Genomic DNA, 23120 nt, shown 5'->3' with positions numbered 1-23120 from the left:
AGATATATCCTACAGAGAAAGAGGGGTGAGACAGATATATCCTACAGAGAGAGAGGGTGAGACAGATATATCCTACAGAGAGAGAGGGTGAGACAGATATATCCTACAGAGAAAGAGGGGTGAGACAGATATATCCTACATAGAGAGAGAGAGAGAGAGAGGAGTGAGACAGATATATCCTACAGAGAGTGAGACAGATATATCCTACAGAGAGAGAGAGGGGTGAGACAGATATATCCTACAGAGAGATAGGGGTGAGACAGATATATCCTACAGAGAGAGAGAGAGAGAGAGAGGGGTGAGACAGATATATCCTACAGAGAGAGAGGGGTGAGACAGATATATCCTACAGAGAGAGAGGGTGAGACAGATATATCCTACAGAGAGAGAGGGTGAGACAGATATCCTACAGAGAGAGAGGGTGAGACAGATATATCCTACAGAGAGAGAGGGTGAGACACATATGTCCTACAGAGAGAGAGAGGGTGAGACAGATATATCCTACAGAGAGAGAGGGGTGAGACAGATATATCCTACAGAGAGAGAGGGGTGAGACAGATATATCCTACAGAGAGAGAGGGTGAGACAGATATATCCTACATAGAGAGAGACAGCTATATCCTACAGAGAGAGAGGGTGAGACAGATATATCCTACACACAGAGAGAGAGAGTGGGGTGAGACAGATATATCCTACAGAGAGAGAGGGGTGAGACAGATATATCCTACAGAGAGAGAGGGGTGAGACAGATATATCCTACAGAGAGAGAGAGGGTGAGACAGATATATCCTACAGAGAGAGAGGGGTGAGACAGATATATCCTACAGAGAGAGAGGGTGAGACAGATATATCCACAGAGAGAGACATGGGTGAGACAGATATATCCTACAGAGAGAGAGGGGTGAGACAGATATATCCTACAAAGAGAGAGAGAGACAGATACATCCTACGGAGAGAGAGAGGGTGATACAGATATATCCTACAGAGAGAGAGGGTGAGAGAGATATATCCTACAGAGAGAGAGGGTGAGAGAGATATATCCTACAGAGAGAGAGGGTGAGACAGATATATCCTACAGAGAGAGAGGGTGAGACAGATATATCCTACAGAGAGAGAGGGTGATACAGATATATCCTACAGAGAGAGAGGGTGAGACAGATATATCCTACAGAGAGAGAGAGGGTGAGACAGATATATCCTACTGAGAGAGAAGGTGAGACAGATATATCCTACAGAGAGAGAGGGGTGAGACAGATATATCCTACAGAGTGAAAGAGGGTGAGACAGATATATCCTACAGAGAGAGAGGGTGAGACAGATATATCCAACAGAGAGAGAGGGTGAGACAGATATCCTACAGAGAGAGAGCAAGAGAGAGAGGGGTGAGACAGATATATCCTACAGAGAGAGAGAGGGGTGAGACAGAGATATCCTACAGAGAGAGAGCGGTGAGACAGATATATCCTACAGAGAGAGAGGGTGAGACAGATATATCCTACAGAGAGAGAGGGTGAGACAGATATATCCTACAGAGAAAGAGGGGTGAGACAGATATATCCTACAGAGAGAGAGAGAGAGAGAGGGGTGAGACAGATATATCCTACAGAGAGTGAGACAGATATATCCTACAGAGAGAGAGAGGGGTGAGACAGATATATCCTACAGAGAGATAGGGGTGAGACAGATATATCCTACAGAGAGAGAGAGAGAGAGAGAGAGAGGGGTGAGACAGATATATCCTACAGAGAGTGAGACAGATATATCCTACAGAGAGAGAGAGGGGTGAGACAGATATATCCTACAGAGAGAGAGGGGTGAGACAGATATATCCTACAGAGAGAGAGGGGTGAGACAGATATATCCTACAGAGAGAGAGGGTGAGACAGATATATCCTACAGAGAGAGAGGGTGAGACAGATATCCTACAGAGAGAGAGGGTGAGACAGATATATCCTACAGAGAGAGAGGGTGAGACACATATGTCCTACAGAGAGAGAGAGGGTGAGACAGATATATCCTACAGAGAGAGAGGGGTGAGACAGATATATCCTACAGAGAGAGAGGGGTGAGACAGATATATCCTACAGAGAGAGAGGGTGAGACAGATATATCCTACATAGAGAGAGACAGCTATATCCTACAGAGAGAGAGGGTGAGACAGATATATCCTACACACAGAGAGAGAGAGAGGGGTGAGACAGATATATCCTACAGAGAGAGAGGGGTGAGACAGATATATCCTACAGAGAGAGAGGGGTGAGACAGATATATCCTACAGAGAGAGAGAGGGTGAGACAGATATATCCTACAGAGAGAGAGGGGTGAGACAGATATATCCTACAAGAGAGAGAGGGTGAGACAGATATATCCACAGAGAGAGACATGGGTGAGACAGATATATCCTACAGAGAGAGAGGGGTGAGACAGATATATCCTACAAAGAGAGAGAGAGACAGATACATCCTACGAGAGAGAGAGAGGGTGATACAGATATATCCTACAGAGAGAGAGGGTGCGAGAGATATATCCTACAGAGAGAGAGGGTGAGAGAGATATATCCTACAGAGAGAGAGGGTGAGACAGATATATCCTACAGAGAGAGAGGGTGAGACAGATATATCCTACAGAGAGAGAGGGTGATACAGATATATCCTACAGAGAGAGAGGGTGAGACAGATATATCCTACAGAGAGAGAGAGGGTGAGACAGATATATCCTACTGAGAGAGAAGGTGAGACAGATATATCCTACAGAGAGAGAGGGGTGAGACAGATATATCCTACAGAGAGAGAGGGGTGAGACAGATATCCTACAGAGAGAAAGAGGGTGAGACAGATATATCCTACAGAGTGAAAGAGGGTGAGACAGATATATCCTACATTGAGAGAGCCAGCTATATCCTACAGAGAGAGAGGGTGAGACAGATATATCCTACAGAGAGAGAGAGAGAGAGAGAGAGGGGTGAGACAGATATATCCTACAGAGAGAGAGGGGTGAGACAGATATATCCTACAGAGAGAGAGAGGGGTGAGACAGATATATCCTACAGAGAGAGAGAGGGTGAGACAGATATATCCTACAGAGAGAGAGGGGTGAGACAGATATATCCTACAGAGAGAGAGGGTGAGACAGATATATCCTACAAAGAGAGAGAGGGTGAGACAGATATATCCTACAGAGAGAGAGGGTGAGACAGATATATCCTACAGAGAGAGGGGTGAGACAGATATATCCTACAGAGAGAGAGGGGTGAGACAGGTATATCCTACAGAGAGATAGGGGTGAGACAGATATATCCTACAGAGAGAGAGGGGTGAGACAGATATCCTACAGAGAGAGAGGGGTGAGACAGGTATATCCTACAGTGAGAGAGGGTGAGACAGGTATATCCTACAGAGAGAGAGGGTGAGACAGATATATCCTACAGAGAGAGAGGGTGAGACAGATATATCCTACAGAGAGAGAGAGGGGTGAGACAGATATATCCTACAGAGAGAGAGGGTCAGACAGATATATCCTACAAAGAGAGAGAGGGTGAGACAGATATATCCTACAGAGAGAGAGGGTGAGACAGATATATCCTACAGAGAGAGAGGGGTGAGACAGATATATCCTAAAGAGAGAGAGGGGTGAGACAGGTATATACCCTACAGAGAGATAGGGGTGAGACAGATATATCCTACAGAGAGAGAGGGGTGAGACAGATATCCTACAGAGAGAGAGGGGTGAGACAGGTATATCCTACAGTGAGAGAGCGTGAGAAAGATATATCCTACAGAGAGAGAGGGGTGAGAGAGATATATCCTACAGAGAGAGAGTGTGAGAGAGATATATCCTACAGAGAGAGAGGGTGAGACAGATATATCCTACAGAGAGAGAGGGTGAGACAGATATATCCTACAGAGAGAGAGAGAGGGGTGAGACAGATATATCCTACAGAGAGAGAGAGGGTGAGACAGATATATCCTACAGAGAGAGAGGGGTGAGACAGATATATCCTACAGAGAGAGAGGGTGAGACAGATATATCCTACAAAGAGAGAGAGGGTGAGACAGATATATCCTACAGAGAGAGAGGGTGAGACAGATATATCCTACAGAGAGAGGGGTGAGACAGATATATCCTACAGAGAGAGAGGGGTGAGACAGGTATATCCTACAGTGAGAGAGGGTGAGACAGGTATATCCTACAGTGAGAGAGGGTGAGACAGATATATCCTACAGAGAGAGAGGGTGAGACAGATATATCCTACAGAGAAAGAGGGGTGAGACAGATATATCCTACAGAGAGAGAGAGAGCGGTGAGACAGATATATCCTACAGAGAGTGAGACAGATATATCCTACAGAGAGAGAGAGGGGTGAGACAGATATATCCTACAGAGAGATAGGGGTGAGACAGATATATCCTACAGAGAGAGAGGGGTGAGACAGATAGATCCTACAGAGAGAGAGGGGTGAGATAGGTATATCCTACAGAGAGAAAGAGTGTGAGACAGATATATCCTACAGAGTGAAAGAGGGTGAGACAGATATATCCTACAGAGAGAGAGGGTGAGACAGATATATCCTACAGAGAGAGAGGGTGAGACAGATATCCTACAGAGAGAGAGCAAGAGAGAGAGGGGTGAGACAGATATATCCTACAGAGAGAGAGAGGGGTGAGACAGAGATATCCTACAGAGAGAGAGCGGTGGGACAGATATATCCTACAGAGAGAGAGAGGGATGTGACAGATATATCCTACAGAGAGAGAGAGAGGGGTGAGACAGATATATCCTACAGAGAGAGAGGGGTGAGACAGAGATATCATACAGAGAGAGAGAGAGGGGTGAGACAGATATATCCTACAGAGAGAGAGGGGTGAGACAGATATATCCTACAGAGAGAGAGGGGTGAGACAGATATATCATACAGAGAGAGAGGGGTGAGACAGATATATCCTACAGAGAGAGAGAGGGGTGAGACAGATATATCCTACAGAGAGAGAGGGAGAGACAGATATATCCTACAGAGAGAGAGGGTGAGACAGATTTATCCTACAGAGAGAGAGGGTGAGACAGATATATCCTACAGAGAGAGAGGGTGAGACAGATATATCCTACACAGAGAGAGGGGTGAGACAGATATATCCTACAGAGAGAGAGGGTGAGACAGATATAACCTACAGAGAGAGAGGGTGAGACAGATATATCCTACAGAGAGAGAGGGGTGAGACAGAGATATCCTACAGAGAGAGAGCGGTGAGACAGATATATCCTACAGAGAGAGAGAGGGTGAGACAGATACTTCCTACAGAGAGAGAGGGTGAGACAGATATATCCTACAGAGAGAGAGGGCTGAGACAGATATATCCTACAGAGAGAGAGGGGTGAGACAGATATATCCTACAGAGAGAGAGAGAGAGACAGATATATCCTACAAAGAGAGAGGTGTGAGACAGAGATATCCTACAGAGAGAGAGCGGTGAGACAGAGATATCCTACAGAGAGAGAGCGGTGAGACAGATATATCCTACAGAGAGAGAGAGGGTGAGACAGATATATCCTACAGAGAGAGAGAGGGTGAGACAGATATATCCTACAGAGAGAGAGGGTGAGACAGATATATCCTACAGAGAAAGAGGGGTGAGACAGATATATCCTACAGAGAGAGAGAGAGCGGTGAGACAGATATATCCTACAGAGAGTGAGACAGATATATCCTACAGAGAGAGAGAGGGGTGAGACAGATATATCCTACAGAGAGATAGGGGTGAGACAGATATATCCTACAGAGAGAGAAGGGTGAGACAGATAGATCCTACAGAGAGAGAGGGGTGAGATAGGTATATCCTACAGAGAGAAAGAGTGTGAGACAGATATATCCTACAGAGAGAGAGGGTGAGACAGATATATCCTACAGAGAGAGAGGGTGAGACAGATATCCTACAGAGAGAGAGCAAGAGAGAGAGGGGTGAGACAGATATATCCTACAGAGAGAGAGAGGGGTGAGACAGAGATATCCTACAGAGAGAGAGCGGTGGGACAGATATATCCTACAGAGAGAGAGAGGGTGAGACAGATACTTCCTACAGAGAGAGAGGGTGAGACAGATATATCCTACAGAGAGAGAGGGCTGAGACAGATACATCCTACAGAGAGAGAGGGGTGAGACAGATATATCCTACAGAGAGAGAGGGTGAGACAGATATATCCTACAGAGAAAGAGGGGTGAGACAGATATATCCTACAGAGAGAGAGGGTGAGACAGATATATCCTACAGAGAGAGAGGGTGAGACAGATATATCCTACAGAGAAAGAGGGGTGAGACAGATATATCCTACAGAGAGAGAGAGAGAGAGAGAGAGGGGTGAGACAGATATATCCTACAGAGAGTGAGACAGATATATCCTACAGAGAGAGAGAGGGGTGAGACAGATATATCCTACAGAGAGAGAGAGGGTGAGACAGATATATCCTACAGAGAGAGAGAGGGTGAGACAGATATATCCTACAGAGAGAGAGGGGTGAGACAGATATATCCTACAGAGAGAGAGGGTGAGACAGATATATCCACAGAGAGAGACATGGGTGAGACAGATATATCCTACAGAGAGAGAGGGGTGAGACAGATATATCCTACAAAGAGAGAGAGAGACAGATACATCCTACGGAGAGAGAGAGGGTGATACAGATATATCCTACAGAGAGAGAGGGTGCGAGAGATATATCCTACAGAGAGAGAGGGTGAGAGAGATATATCCTACAGAGAGAGAGGGTGAGACAGATATATCCTACAGAGAGAGAGGGTGAGACAGATATATCCTACAGAGAGAGAGGGTGATACAGATATATCCTACAGAGAGAGAGGGTGAGACAGATATATCCTACAGAGAGAGAGAGGGTGAGACAGATATATCCTACTGAGAGAGAAGGTGAGACAGATATATCCTACAGAGAGAGAGGGGTGAGACAGATATATCCTACAGAGAGAGAGGGGTGAGACAGATATCCTACAGAGAGAAAGAGGGTGAGACAGATATATCCTACAGAGTGAAAGAGGGTGAGACAGATATATCCTACATTGAGAGAGCCAGCTATATCCTACAGAGAGAGAGGGTGAGACAGATATATCCTACAGAGAGAGAGAGAGAGAGAGAGGGGTGAGACAGATATATCCTACAGAGAGAGAGGGGTGAGACAGATATATCCTACAGAGAGAGAGAGAGGGGTGAGACAGATATATCCTACAGAGAGAGAGAGGGTGAGACAGATATATCCTACAGAGAGAGAGGGGTGAGACAGATATATCCTACAGAGAGAGAGGGTGAGACAGATATATCCTACAGAGAGAGAGAGGGTGAGACAGATATATCCTACAGAGAGAGAGGGTGAGACAGATATATCCTACAGAGAGAGGGGTGAGACAGATATATCCTACAGAGAGAGAGGGGTGAGACAGGTATATCCTACAGAGAGATAGGGGTGAGACAGATATATCCTACAGAGAGAGAGGGGTGAGACAGATATCCTACAGAGAGAGAGGGGTGAGACAGGTATATCCTACAGTGAGAGAGGGTGAGACAGGTATATCCTACAGAGAGAGAGGGTGAGACAGATATATCCTACAGAGAGAGAGGGTGAGACAGATATATCCTACAGAGAGAGAGGGTGAGACAGATATATCCTACAGAGAGAGAGGGTGAGACACATATATCCTACAGAGAGAGAGAGGGTGAGACAGATATATCCTACAGAGAGAGAGGGGTGAGACAGATATATCCTACAGAGAGAGAGGGGTGAGACAGATATATCCTACAGAGAGAGAGGGTGAGACAGATATATCCTACATAGAGAGAGAGAGAGAGACAGCTATATCCAACAGAGAGAGAGGGTGAGACAGATATATCCTACAGAGAGAGAGAGAGAGAGAGAGAGAGAGAGAGAGGGGTGAGACAGATATATCCTACAGAGAGAGAGGGGTGAGACAGATATATCCTACAGAGAGAGAGAGGGGTGAGACAGATATATCCTACAGAGAGAGAGAGGGTGAGACAGATATATCCTACAGAGAGAGAGAGGGGTGAGACAGATATATCCTACAGAGAGAGAGGGTCAGACAGATATATCCTACAAAGAGAGAGAGGGTGAGACAGATATATCCTACAGAGAGAGAGGGTGAGACAGATATATCCTACAGAGAGAGAGGGGTGAGACAGATATATCCTAAAGAGAGAGAGGGGTGAGACAGGTATATACCCTACATAGAGATAGGGGTGAGACAGATATATCCTACAGAGAGAGAGGGGTGAGACAGATATCCTACAGAGAGAGAGGGGTGAGACAGGTATATCCTACAGTGAGAGAGCGTGAGAAAGATATATCCTACAGAGAGAGAGGGGTGAGAGAGATATATCCTACAGAGAGAGAGTGTGAGAGAGATATATCCTACAGAGAGAGAGGGTGAGACAGATATATCCTACAGAGAGAGAGGGTGAGACAGATATATCCTACAGAGAGAGAGAGAGGGGTGAGACAGATATATCCTACAGAGAGAGAGAGGGTGAGACAGATATATCCTACAGAGAGAGAGGGGTGAGACAGATATATCCTACAGAGAGAGAGGGTGAGACAGATATATCCTACAAAGAGAGAGAGGGTGAGACAGATATATCCTACAGAGAGAGAGGGTGAGACAGATATATCCTACAGAGAGAGGGGTGAGACAGATATATCCTACAGAGAGAGAGGGGTGAGACAGGTATATCCTACAGTGAGAGAGGGTGAGACAGGTATATCCTACAGTGAGAGAGGGTGAGACAGATATATCCTACAGAGAGAGAGGGTGAGACAGATATATCCTACAGAGAAAGAGGGGTGAGACAGATATATCCTACAGAGAGAGAGAGAGCGGTGAGACAGATATATCCTACAGAGAGTGAGACAGATATATCCTACAGAGAGAGAGAGGGGTGAGACAGATATATCCTACAGAGAGATAGGGGTGAGACAGATATATCCTACAGAGAGAGAGGGGTGAGACAGATAGATCCTACAGAGAGAGAGGGGTGAGATAGGTATATCCTACAGAGAGAAAGAGTGTGAGACAGATATATCCTACAGAGTGAAAGAGGGTGAGACAGATATATCCTACAGAGAGAGAGGGTGAGACAGATATATCCTACAGAGAGAGAGGGTGAGACAGATATCCTACAGAGAGAGAGCAAGAGAGAGAGGGGTGAGACAGATATATCCTACAGAGAGAGAGAGGGGTGAGACAGAGATATCCTACAGAGAGAGAGCGGTGGGACAGATATATCCTACAGAGAGAGAGAGGGATGTGACAGATATATCCTACAGAGAGAGAGAGAGAGGGGTGAGACAGATATATCCTACAGAGAGAGAGGGGTGAGACAGAGATATCCTACAGAGAGAGAGAGAGGGGTGAGACAGATATATCCTACAGAGAGAGAGGGGTGAGACAGATATATCCTACAGAGAGAGAGGGGTGAGACAGATATATCATACAGAGAGAGAGGGGTGAGACAGATATATCCTACAGAGAGAGAGAGGGGTGAGACAGATATATCCTACAGAGAGAGAGAGGGTGAGACAGATATATCCTACAGAGAGAGAGAGGGTGAGACAGATATATCCTACAGAGAGAGAGGGGTGAGACAGATATATCCTACAGAGAGAGAGGGTGAGACAGATATATCCTACACAGAGAGAGGGGTGAGACAGATATATCCTACAGAGAGAGAGGGTGAGACAGATATATCCTACAGAGAGAGAGGGTGAGACAGATATATCCTACAGAGAGAGAGGGGTGAGACAGAGATATCCTACAGAGAGAGAGGGTGAGACAGATATATCCTACAGAGAGAGAGGGTGAGACAGATATATCCTACAGAGAGAGAGGGTGAGACAGATATATCCTACAGAGAGAGAGGGGTGAGACAGATATATCCTACAGAGAGAGAGGGGTGAGACAGATATATCCTACAGAGAGAGAGAGGTGAGACAGATATATCCTACAGAGAGAGAGGGTGAGACAGATATATCCTACAGAGAGAGAGGGTGAGACAGATATATCCTACAGAGAGAGAGAGGGGGTGAGACAGATATATCCTACAGAGAGAGAGAGGGTGAGACAGATATATCCTACAGAGAGAGAGGGTGAGACAGATATATCCTACAGAGAGAGAGGGTGAGACAGATATATCCTACAAAGAGAGAGAGGGTGAGACAGATATATCCTACAGAGAGAGAGGGTGAGACAGATATATCCTACAGAGAGAGGGGTGAGACAGATATATCCTACAGAGAGAGAGGGGTGAGACAGGTATATCCTACGAGAGAGAGAGGGTGAGACAGGTATATCCTACAGAGAGAGGGTGAGACAGATATATCCTACAGAGAGAGAGGGTGAGACAGATATATCCTACAGAGAAAGAGGGGTGAGACAGATATATCCTACAGAGAGAGAGAGAGGGTGAGACAGATATATCCTACAGAGAGTGAGACAGATATATCCTACAGAGAGAGAGAGGGGTGAGACAGATATATCCTACAGAGAGATAGGGGTGAGACAGATATATCCTACAGAGAGAGAGGGGTGAGACAGATATATCCTACAGAGAGAGAGGGGTGAGACAGGTATATCCTACAGAGAGAAAGAGTGTGAGACAGATATATCCTACAGAGAGAGAGAGGGTGAGACAGATATATCCTACAGAGAGAGAGGGTGAGACAGATATATCCTACAGAGAGAGAGGGTGAGACAGTATATCCTACAAGAGAGAGCAGAGAGAGAGGGTGAGACAGATATATCCTACAGAGAGAGAAGGGTGAGACAGAGATATCCTACAGAGAGAGAGCGGTGAGACAGATATATCCTACAGAGAGAGAGAGGGATGTGACAGATATATCCTACAGAGAGAGAGAGAGAGGGGTGAGACAGATATATCCTACAGAGAGAGAGGGGTGAGACAGAGATATCCTACAGAGAGAGAGAGAGGGGTGAGACAGATATATCCTACAGAGAGAGAGGGGTGAGACAGATATATCCTACAGAGAGAGAGGGGTGAGACAGATATATCATACAGAGAGAGAGGGGTGAGACAGATATATCCTACAGAGAGAGAGAGGGGTGAGACAGATATATCCTACAGAGAGAGAGGGAGAGACAGATATATCCTACAGAGAGAGAGGGTGAGACAGATATATCCTACAGAGAGAGAGGGTGAGACAGATATATCCTACAGAGAGAGAGGGTGAGACAGATATATCCTACAGAGAGAGAGGGGTGAGACAGATATATCCTACAGAGAGAGAGGGTGAGACAGATATATCCTACAGAGAGAGAGGGTGAGACAGATATATCCTACAGAGAGAGAGGGGTGAGACAGAGATATCCTACAGAGAGAGAGCGGTGAGACAGATATATCCTACAGAGAGAGAGAGGGTGAGACAGATATTTCCTACAGAGAGAGAGGGTGAGACAGATATATCCTACAGAGAGAGAGGGCTGAGACAGATATATCCTACAGAGAGAGAGGGGTGAGACAGATATATCCTACAGAGAGAGAGAGAGAGACAGATATATCCTACAAAGAGAGAGGTGTGAGACAGAGATATCCTACAGAGAGAGAGCGGTGAGACAGAGATATCCTACAGAGAGAGAGCGGTGAGACAGATATATCCTACAGAGAGAGAGAGGGTGAGACAGATATATCCTACAGAGAGAGAGAGGGTGAGACAGATATATCCTACAGAGAGAGAGGGTGAGACAGATATATCCTACAGAGAAAGAGGGGTGAGACAGATATATCCTACAGAGAGAGAGAGAGCGGTGAGACAGATATATCCTACAGAGAAGGGTGAGACAGATATATCCTACAGAGAGAGAGAGGGTGAGACAGATATATCCTACAGAGAGATAGGGGTGAGACAGATATATCCTACAGAGAGAGAGGGGTGAGACAGATAGATCCTACAGAGAGAGAGGGGTGAGACAGGTATATCCTACAGAGAGAAAGAGTGTGAGACAGATATATCCTACAGAGAGAGAGGGTGAGACAGATATATCCTACAGAGAGAGAGGGTGAGACAGATATCCTACAGAGAGAGAGCAAGAGAGAGAGGGGTGAGACAGATATATCCTACAGAGAGAGAGAGGGTGAGACAGAGATATCCTACAGAGAGAGAGCGGTGGGACAGATATATCCTACAGAGAGAGAGAGGGTGAGACAGATACTTCCTACAGAGAGAGAGGGTGAGACAGATATATCCTACAGAGAGAGAGGGCTGAGACAGATACATCCTACAGAGAGAGAGGGGTGAGACAGATATATCCTACAGAGAGAGAGGGTGAGACAGATATATCCTACAGAGAAAGAGGGGTGAGACAGATATATCCTACAGAGAGAGAGGGTGAGACAGATATATCCTACAGAGAGAGAGGGTGAGACAGATATATCCTACAGAGAGAGAGGGGTGAGACAGATATATCCTACAGAGAGAGAGAGAGAGAGAGGGGGTGAGACAGATATATCCTACAGAGAAGTGAGACAGATATATCCTACAGAGAGAGAGAGGGGTGAGACAGATATATCCTACAGAGAGAGAGAGGGTGAGACAGATATATCCTACAGAGAGAGAGAGGGTGAGACAGATATATCCTACAGAGAGAGAGGGGTGAGACAGATATATCCTACAGAGAGAGAGGGTGAGACAGATATATCCACAGAGAGAGACATGGGTGAGACAGATATATCCTACAGAGAGAGAGGGGTGAGACAGATATATCCTACAAAGAGAGAGAGAGACAGATACATCCTACGGAGAGAGAGAGGGTGATACAGATATATCCTACAGAGAGAGAGGGTGCGAGAGATATATCCTACAGAGAGAGAGGGTGAGAGAGATATATCCTACAGAGAGAGAGGGTGAGACAGATATATCCTACAGAGAGAGAGGGTGAGACAGATATATCCTACAGAGAGAGAGGGTGAGACAGATATATCCTACAGAGAGAGAGGGTGAGACAGATATATCCTACAGAGAGAGAGAGGGTGAGACAGATATATCCTACTGAGAGAGAAGGTGAGACAGATATATCCTACAGAGAGAGAGGGGTGAGACAGATATATCCTACAGAGAGAGAGGGGTGAGACAGATATCCTACAGAGAGAAAGAGGGTGAGACAGATATATCCTACAGAGTGAAAGAGGGTGAGACAGATATATCCTACATTGAGAGAGCCAGCTATATCCTACAGAGAGAGAGGGTGAGACAGATATATCCTACAGAGAGAGAGAGAGAGAGAGAGAGAGGGGTGAGACAGATATATCCTACAGAGAGAGAGGGGTGAGACAGATATATCCTACAGAGAGAGAGAGAGAGGGGTGAGACAGATATATCCTACAGAGAGAGAGAGGGTGAGACAGATATATCCTACAGAGAGAGAGGGGTGAGACAGATATATCCTACAGAGAGAGAGGGTGAGACAGATATATCCTACAGAGAGAGAGAGGGTGAGACAGATATATCCTACAGAGAGAGAGGGTGAGACAGATATATCCTACAGAGAGAGGGGTGAGACAGATATATCCTACAGAGAGAGAGGGGTGAGACAGGTATATCCTACAGAGAGATAGGGGTGAGACAGATATATCCTACAGAGAGAGAGGGGTGAGACAGATATCCTACAGAGAGAGAGGGGTGAGACAGGTATATCCTACAGTGAGAGAGGGTGAGACAGGTATATCCTACAGAGAGAGAGGGTGAGACAGATATATCCTACAGAGAGAGAGGGTGAGACAGATATATCCTACAGAGAGAGAGGGTGAGACAGATATATCCTACAGAGAGAGAGGGTGAGACACATATATCCTACAGAGAGAGAGAGGGTGAGACAGATATATCCTACAGAGAGAGAGGGGTGAGACAGATATATCCTACAGAGAGAGAGGGGTGAGACAGATATATCCTACAGAGAGAGAGGGTGAGACAGATATATCCTACATAGAGAGAGAGAGAGAGACAGCTATATCCAACAGAGAGAGAGGGTGAGACAGATATATCCTACAGAGAGAGAGAGAGAGAGAGAGAGAGAGAGAGGTGAGACAGATATATCCTACAGAGAGAGAGGGGTGAGACAGATATATCCTACAGAGAGAGAGAGGGGTGAGACAGATATATCCTACAGAGAGAGAGAGGGTGAGACAGATATATCCTACAGAGAGAGAGAGGGGTGAGACAGATATATCCTACAGAGAGAGAGGGTCAGACAGATATATCCTACAAAGAGAGAGAGGGTGAGACAGATATATCCTACAGAGAGAGAGGGTGAGACAGATATATCCTACAGAGAGAGAGGGGTGAGACAGATATATCCTAAAGAGAGAGAGGGGTGAGACAGGTATATACCCTACAGAGAGAGAGGGGTGAGACAGATATATCCTACAGAGAGAGAGGGGTGAGACAGATATCCTACAGAGAGAGAGGGGTGAGACAGGTATATCCTACAGTGAGAGAGCGTGAGAAAGATATATCCTACAGAGAGAGAGGGGTGAGAGAGATATATCCTACAGAGAGAGAGTGTGAGAGAGATATATCCTACAGAGAGAGAGGGTGAGACAGATATATCCTACAGAGAGAGAGGGTGAGACAGATATATCCTACAGAGAGAGAGAGAGGGGTGAGACAGATATATCCTACAGAGAGAGAGAGGGTGAGACAGATATATCCTACAGAGAGAGAGGGGTGAGACAGATATATCCTACAGAGAGAGAGGGTGAGACAGATATATCCTACAAAGAGAGAGAGGGTGAGACAGATATATCCTACAGAGAGAGAGGGTGAGACAGATATATCCTACAGAGAGAGGGGTGAGACAGATATATCCTACAGAGAGAGAGGGGTGAGACAGGTATATCCTACAGTGAGAGAGGGTGAGACAGGTATATCCTACAGTGAGAGAGGGTGAGACAGATATATCCTACAGAGAGAGAGGGTGAGACAGATATATCCTACAGAGAAAGAGGGGTGAGACAGATATATCCTACAGAGAGAGAGAGAGCGGTGAGACAGATATATCCTACAGAGAGTGAGACAGATATATCCTACAGAGAGAGAGAGGGGTGAGACAGATATATCCTACAGAGAGATAGGGGTGAGACAGATATATCCTACAGAGAGAGAGGGGTGAGACAGATAGATCCTACAGAGAGAGAGGGGTGAGATAGGTATATCCTACAGAGAGAAAGAGTGTGAGACAGATATATCCTACAGAGTGAAAGAGGGTGAGACAGATATATCCTACAGAGAGAGAGGGTGAGACAGATATATCCTACAGAGAGAGAGGGTGAGACAGATATCCTACAGAGAGAGAGCAAGAGAGAGAGGGGTGAGACAGATATATCCTACAGAGAGAGAGAGGGGTGAGACAGAGATATCCTACAGAGAGAGAGCGGTGGGACAGATATATCCTACAGAGAGAGAGGGTGAGACAGATATATCCTACAGAGAGAGGGGTGAGACAGATATATCCTACAGAGAGAGAGGGGTGAGACAGGTATATCCTACAGAGAGATAGGGGTGAGACAGATATATCCTACAGAGAGAGAGGGGTGAGACAGATATCCTACAGAGAGAGAGGGGTGAGACAGGTATATCCTACAGTGAGAGAGGGTGAGACAGGTATATCCTACAGAGAGAGAGGGTGAGACAGATATATCCTACAGAGAGAGAGGGTGAGACAGATATATCCTACAGAGAGAGAGGGTGAGACAGATATATCCTACAGAGAGAGAGGGTGAGACAGATATATCCTACAGAGAGAGAGAGGGTGAGACAGATATATCCTACAGAGAGAGAGGGGTGAGACAGATATATCCTACAGAGAGAGAGGGGTGAGACAGATATATCCTACAGAGAGAGAGGGTGAGACAGATATATCCTACATAGAGAGAGAGAGAGAGACAGCTATATCCAACAGAGAGAGAGGGTGAGACAGATATATCCTACAGAGAGAGAGAGAGAGAGAGAGAGAGAGAGAGGGGTGAGACAGATATATCCTACAGAGAGAGAGGGGTGAGACAGATATATCCTACAGAGAGAGAGAGGGGTGAGACAGATATATCCTACAGAGAGAGAGAGGGTGAGACAGATATATCCTACAGAGAGAGAGAGGGGTGAGACAGATATATCCTACAGAGAGAGAGGGTCAGACAGATATATCCTACAAAGAGAGAGAGGGTGAGACAGATATATCCTACAGAGAGAGAGGGTGAGACAGATATATCCTACAGAGAGAGAGGGGTGAGACAGATATATCCTAAAGAGAGAGAGGGGTGAGACAGGTATATACCCTACATAGAGATAGGGGTGAGACAGATATATCCTACAGAGAGAGAGGGGTGAGACAGATATCCTACAGAGAGAGAGGGGTGAGACAGGTATATCCTACAGAGAGAGAGCGTGAGAAAGATATATCCTACAGAGAGAGAGGGGTGAGAGAGATATATCCTACAGAGAGAGAGTGTGAGAGAGATATATCCTACAGAGAGAGAGGGTGAGACAGATATATCCTACAGAGAGAGAGGGTGAGACAGATATATCCTACAGAGAGAGAGAGAGGGGTGAGACAGATATATCCTACAGAGAGAGAGAGGGTGAGACAGATATATCCTACAGAGAGAGAGGGGTGAGACAGATATATCCTACAGAGAGAGAGGGTGAGACAGATATATCCTACAAGAGAGAGAGAGGGTGAGACAGATATATCCTACAGAGAGAGAGGGTGAGACAGATATATCCTACAGAGAGAGGGGTGAGACAGATATATCCTACAGAGAGAGAGGGGTGAGACAGGTATATCCTACAGAGAGAGAGGGTGAGACAGGTATATCCTACAGAGAGAGAGGGTGAGACAGATATATCCTACAGAGAGAGAGGGTGAGACAGATATATCCTACAGAGAAAGAGGGGTGAGACAGATATATCCTACAGAGAGAGAGAGGGTGAGACAGATATATCCTACAGAGAGAGTGAGACAGATATATCCTACAGAGAGAGAGGGGTGAGACAGATATATCCTACAGAGAGATAGGGGTGAGACAGATATATCCTACAGAGAGAGAGGGGTGAGACAGATATATCCTACAGAGAGAGAGGGGTGAGACAGGTATATCCTACAGAGAGAAAGAGTGTGAGACAGATATATCCTACAGAGTGAGAGAGGGTGAGACAGATATATCTTACAGAGAGAGAGGGTGAGACAGATATATCCTACAGAGAGAGAGGGTGAGACAGAATATCCTACAGAGAGAGAGAGAGAGGGGTGAGACAGATATATCCTACAGAGAGAGAGAGGGGTGAGACAGATATATCCTACAGAGAGAGAGCGGTGGGACAGATATATCCTACAGAGAGAGAGAGGGATGAGACAGATATATCCTACAGAGAGAGAGAGAGAGGGGTGAGACAGATATATCCTACAGAGAGAGAGGGGTGAGACAGAGATATCCTACAGAGAGAGAGAGAGGGGTGAGACAGATATATCCTACAGAGAGAGAGGGGTGAGACAGATATATCCTACAGAGAGAGAGGGGTGAGACAGATATATCATACAGAGAGAGAGGGGTGAGACAGATATATCCTACAGAGAGAGAGAGGGTGAGACAGATATATCCTACAGAGAGAGAGGGGAGACAGATATATCCTACAGAGAGAGAGGGTGAGACAGATATATCCTACAGAGAGAGAGGGTGAGACAGATATATCCTACAGAGAGAGAGGGTGAGACAGATATATCCTACACAGAGAGAGGGGTGAGACAGATATATCCTACAGAGAGAGAGGGTGAGACAGATATATCCTACAGAGAGAGAGGGTGAGACAGATATATCCTACAGAGAGAGAGGGGTGAGACAGAGATATCCTACAGAGAGAGAGCGGTGAGACAGATATATCCTACAGAGAGAGAGAGGGTGAGACAGATATTTCCTACAGAGAGAGAGGGTGAGACAGATATATCCTACAGAGAGAGAGGGCTGAGACAGATATATCCTACAGAGAGAGAGGGTGAGACAGATATATCCTACAGAGAGAGAGAGTGAGACAGATATATCCTACAAAGAGAGAGGTGTGAGACAGAGATATCCTACAGAGAGAGAGCGGTGAGACAGAGATATCCTACAGAGAGAGAGCGGTGAGACAGATATATCCTACAGAGAGAGAGAGGGTGAGACAGATATATCCTACAGAGAGAGAGAGGGTGAGACAGATATATCCTACAGAGAGAGAGGGTGAGACAGATATATCCTACAGAGAAAGAGGGGTGAGACAGATATATCCTACAGAGAGAGAGAGAGCGGTGAGACAGATATATCCTACAGAGAGTGAGACAGATATATCCTACAGAGAGAGAGAGGGGTGAGACAGATATATCCTACAGAGAGATAGGGGTGAGACAGATATATCCTACAGAGAGAGAGGGGTGAGACAGATAGATCCTACAGAGAGAGAGGGGTGAGATAGGTATATCCTACAGAGAGAAAGAGTGTGAGACAGATATATCCTACAGAGTGAAAGAGGGTGAGACAGATATATCCTACAGAGAGAGAGGGTGAGACAGATATATCCTACAGAGAGAGAGGGTGAGACAGATATCCTACAGAGAGAGAGCAAGAGAGAGAGGGGTGAGACAGATATATCCTACAGAGAGAGAGAGGGGTGAGACAGAGATATCCTACAGAGAGAGAGCGGTGGGACAGATATATCCTACAGAGAGAGAGAGGGTGAGACAGATACTTCCTACAGAGAGAGAGGGTGAGACAGATATATCCTACAGAGAGAGAGGGCTGAGACAGATATATCCTACAGAGAGAGAGGGGTGAGACAGATATATCCTACAGAGAGAGAGGGTGAGACAGATATATCCTACAGAGAAAGAGGGGTGAGACAGATATATCCTACAGAGAGAGAGGGTGAGACAGATATATCCTACAGAGAGAGAGGGTGAGACAGATATATCCTACAGAGAAAGAGGGGTGAGACAGATATATCCTACAGAGAGAGAGAGAGAGAGAGGGGTGAGACAGATATATCCTACAGAGAGTGAGACAGATATATCCTACAGAGAGAGAGAGGGGTGAGACAGATATATCCTACAGAGAGAGAGGGGTGAGACAGATATATCCTACAGAGAGAGAGAGAGAGAGAGGGTGAGACAGATATATCCTACAGAGAGAGAGGGGTGAGACAGATATATCCTACAGAGAGAGAGGGTGAGACAGATATATCCTACAGAGAGAGAGGGTGAGACAGATATCCTACAGAGAGAGAGGGTGAGACAGATATATCCTACAGAGAGAGAGGGTGAGACACATATGTCCTACAGAGAGAGAGAGGGTGAGACAGATACTTCCTACAGAGAGAGAGGGTGAGACAGATATATCCTACAGAGAGAGAGGGGTGAGACAGATAGATCCTACAGAGAGAGAGGGGTGAGATAGGTATATCCTACAGAGAGAAAGAGTGTGAGACAGATATATCCTACAGAGTGAAAGAGGGTGAGACAGATATATCCTACAGAGAGAGAGGGTGAGACAGATATATCCTACAGAGAGAGAGGGTGAGACAGATATCCTACAGAGAGAGAGCAAGAGAGAGAGGGGTGAGACAGATATATCCTACAGAGAGAGAGAGGGGTGAGACAGAGATATCCTACAGAGAGAGAGCGGTGGGACAGATATATCCTACAGAGAGAGAGAGGGTGAGACAGATACTTCCTACAGAGAGAGAGGGTGAGACAGATATATCCTACAGAGAGAGAGGGCTGAGACAGATACATCCTACAGAGAGAGAGGGGTGAGACAGATATATCCTACAGAGAGAGAGGGTGAGACAGATATATCCTACAGAGAAAGAGGGGTGAGACAGATATATCCTACAGAGAGAGAGGGTGAGACAGATATATCCTACAGAGAGAGAGGGTGAGACAGATATATCCTACAGAGAAAGAGGGGTGAGACAGATATATCCTACAGAGAGAGAGAGAGAGAGAGAGAGGGGTGAGACAGATATATCCTACAGAGAGTGAGACAGATATATCCTACAGAGAGAGAGAGGGGTGAGACAGATATATCCTACAGAGAGATAGGGGTGAGACAGATATATCCTACAGAGAGAGAGAGAGAGAGAGAGGGGTGAGACAGATATATCCTACAGAGAGAGAGGGGTGAGACAGATATATCCTACAGAGAGAGAGGGTGAGACAGATATATCCTACAGAGAGAGAGGGTGAGACAGATATCCTACAGAGAGAGAGGGTGAGACAGATATATCCTACAGAGAGAGAGGGTGAGACACATATGTCCTACAGAGAGAGAGAGGGTGAGACAGATATATCCTACAGAGAGAGAGGGGTGAGACAGATATATCCTACAGAGAGAGAGGGGTGAGACAGATATATCCTACAGAGAGAGAGGGTGAGACAGATATATCCTACAGAGAGAGAGACAGCTATATCCTACAGAGAGAGAGGGTGAGACAGATATATCCTACACACAGAGAGAGAGAGTGGGGTGAGACAGATATATCCTACAGAGAGAGAGGGGTGAGACAGATATATCCTACAGAGAGAGAGGGGTGAGACAGATATATCCTACAGAGAGAGAGAGGGTGAGACAGATATATCCTACAGAGAGAGAGGGGTGAGACAGATATATCCTACAGAGAGAGAGGGTGAGACAGATATATCCACAGAGAGAGACATGGGTGAGACAGATATATCCTACAGAGAGAGAGGGGTGAGACAGATATATCCTACAGAGAGAGAGAGAGACAGATACATCCTACGGAGAGAGAGAGGGTGAGACAGATATATCCTACAGAGAGAGAGGGTGAGAGAGATATATCCTACAGAGAGAGAGGGTGAGAGAGATATATCCTACAGAGAGAGAGGGTGAGACAGATATATCCTACAGAGAGAGAGGGTGAGACAGATATATCCTACAGAGAGAGAGGGTGATACAGATATATCCTACAGAGAGAGAGGGTGAGACAGATATATCCTACAGAGAGAGAGAGGGTGAGACAGATATATCCTACAGAGAGAGAAGGTGAGACAGATATATCCTACAGAGAGAGAGGGGTGAGACAGATATATCCTACAGAGTGAAAGAGGGTGAGACAGATATATCCTACAGAGAGAGAGGGTGAGACAGATATATCCTACAGAGAGAGAGGGTGAGACAGATATCCTACAGAGAGAGAGCAAGAGAGAGAGGGGTGAGACAGATATATCCTACAGAGAGAGAGAGGGGTGAGACAGAGATATCCTACAGAGAGAGAGCGGTGAGACAGATATATCCTACAGAGAGAGAGGGTGAGACAGATATATCCTACAGAGAGAGAGGGTGAGACAGATATATCCTACAGAGAAAGAGGGGTGAGACAGATATATCCTACAGAGAGAGAGAGAGAGAGAGAGGGGTGAGACAGATATATCCTACAGAGAGTGAGACAGATATATCCTACAGAGAGAGAGAGGGGTGAGACAGATATATCCTACAGAGAGAGAGGGGTGAGACAGATATATCCTACAGAGAGAGAGGGTCAGACAGATATATCCTACAAAGAGAGAGAGGGTGAGACAGATATATCCTACAGAGAGAGAGGGTGAGACAGATATATCCTACAGAGAGAGAGGGGTGAGACAGATATATCCTAAAGAGAGAGAGGGGTGAGACAGGTATATACCCTACAGAGAGAGAGGGGTGAGACAGATATATCCTACAGAGAGAGAGGGGTGAGACAGATATCCTACAGAGAGAGAGGGGTGAGACAGGTATATCCTACAGTGAGAGAGCGTGAGAAAGATATATCCTACAGAGAGAGAGGGGTGAGAGAGATATATCCTACAGAGAGAGAGTGTGAGAGAGATATATCCTACAGAGAGAGAGGGTGAGACAGATATATCCTACAGAGAGAGAGGGTGAGACAGATATATCCTACAGAGAGAGAGAGAGGGTGAGACAGATATATCCTACAGAGAGAGAGAGGGTGAGACAGATATATCCTACAGAGAGAGAGGGGTGAGACAGATATATCCTACAGAGAGAGAGGGTGAGACAGATATATCCTACAAAGAGAGAGAGGGTGAGACAGATATATCCTACAGAGAGAGAGGGTGAGACAGATATATCCTACAGAGAGAGGGGTGAGACAGATATATCCTACAGAGAGAGAGGGGTGAGACAGGTATATCCTACAGAGAGAGAGGGTGAGACAGGTATATCCTACAGAGAGAGAGGGTGAGACAGATATATCCTACAGAGAGAGAGGGTGAGACAGATATATCCTACAGAGAGAGAGGGGTGAGACAGATATATCCTACAGAGAGAGAGAGAGCGGTGAGACAGATATATCCTACAGAGAGAGAGTGAGACAGATATATCCTACAGAGAGAGAGGGGTGAGACAGATATATCCTACAGAGAGATAGGGGTGAGACAGATATATCCTACAGAGAGAGAGGGGTGAGACAGATAGATCCTACAGAGAGAGAGGGGTGAGATAGGTATATCCTACAGAGAGAAAGAGTGTGAGACAGATATATCCTACAGAGTGAAAGAGGGTGAGACAGATATATCCTACAGAGAGAGAGGGTGAGACAGATATATCCTACAGAGAGAGAGGGTGAGACAGATATCCTACAGAGAGAGAGCAAGAGAGAGAGGGGTGAGACAGATATATCCTACAGAGAGAGAGAGGGGTGAGACAGAGATATCCTACAGAGAGAGAGCGGTGGGACAGATATATCCTACAGAGAGAGAGGGTGAGACAGATATATCCTACAGAGAGAGGGGTGAGACAGATATATCCTACAGAGAGAGAGGGGTGAGACAGGTATATCCTACAGAGAGATAGGGGTGAGACAGATATATCCTACAGAGAGAGGGGTGAGACAGATATCCTACAGAGAGAGAGGGGTGAGACAGGTATATCCTACAGTGAGAGAGGGTGAGACAGGTATATCCTACAGAGAGAGAGGGTGAGACAGATATATCCTACAGAGAGAGAGGGTGAGACAGATATATCCTACAGAGAGAGAGGGTGAGACAGATATA

This window comes from Salmo salar, chromosome ssa15 (assembly GCF_905237065.1).
Source record: "Salmo salar chromosome ssa15, Ssal_v3.1, whole genome shotgun sequence".
NCBI lineage: Eukaryota > Metazoa > Chordata > Actinopteri > Salmoniformes > Salmonidae > Salmo > Salmo salar.
Note: the sequence above shows the minus strand (reverse complement) of the source record.